We start from the raw sequence: 1228 nt of genomic DNA on the forward strand, positions 1-1228 counted from the left end.
ATTAAGTTATTGGGTGTTTTTAGTAACACTGTGAATAACGTGCTACGGAGGGCGGGGCACACACATGGCTGGCTTCAGCACGGGAGCTGAACACGCAGCAGCTGTGACCAGACATGGTGTGAGCCCAACACAAATCTTACAGTTAATCACTAGTGCTACTGATTGTTCCTAATACCAGATTGATTACCCTATTTTAATAATAGCAGTCAGCTAATTTTGAATCCATTTACATGTTATGCCCCCTTTTTGTTCCACTTTGATTTGATGTTCTTTCTGAACCTCAAAAGGAACCAGAGACACTTCTATTTTTGATTTGTTTATTTTCAACATGTGCCCTAATTTTATGACCCTGTTACACAAGTCATCGAGACAAATACTAGGGCATAATTACGGTCCTGAGCACAGAGCAATAAGCACAATCTGAATAGGAATGCTCTCCATATTCCTTTTCCCTCCTCTACTTCACTTCCTCAGAGGTTAAGCCTGTTGTGAAACATCAGTAAGTTCTGAGTGATAATTTGACAATAAGAGCAGTTGTAAAACCTAGCTCCACACTCTGTTTGATCTTGGAGTAGTCTCTAGCCCTTACTCTCAACACAAGTTTGCCAAAATGTTGCAGATGCTCAGTCTAACTGAAAAGATGACAGACTAAGAGGACTGGCCAGGAGTTGTGAGAAACACCCTTCTACCCACGGCTGACGACCACCTACTGCACCAGAACCGAAAGCAACTGGACACTGAGGGAAGAGTACTACTGACTCATGACTCAAGCGAGAGTTATGGCTACAAAGAGCTCACCAAGATCATCATCTTCCTGGCCCACAACCTCATGGGTCTAAAACAGGAGGTAAATGATCTCAAGCAACAAATCACGGCGGTATCCCACAAGGACCCCAGCAGAATGGAGTCACAGGAGGAAATCAACAGACTTCAAAAGGCTCTGAAAGCTGCTGAACAGCGAAAGCACCTGGAAAAGGTAGCCAGAAAGGACCTGGAAAGGAAACTTTCCCCACACAAAATTACTATTAAAGCAGCAAATTCTGAGCTCTTAGACAAAGTTGCCAGAACTGAGACTCTGATCCAGCAGCTGAACAACACTCAAGACAAACTTGACATGGTCCAAAGAGAACTCAGGTGCACCAAGCTGAAGGGGGGAGCCAGCACTTTCTGCTTAACAACTCATCAGACAGAACCATAATACCTCCAGCAACCACAGAGAGGAGGGGGT

Source organism: Sinocyclocheilus grahami, unplaced genomic scaffold (genome assembly GCF_001515645.1).
Source record: "Sinocyclocheilus grahami isolate Dianchi unplaced genomic scaffold, SAMN03320097.WGS_v1.1 scaffold2082.1, whole genome shotgun sequence".
NCBI classification, from domain to species: domain Eukaryota; kingdom Metazoa; phylum Chordata; class Actinopteri; order Cypriniformes; family Cyprinidae; genus Sinocyclocheilus; species Sinocyclocheilus grahami.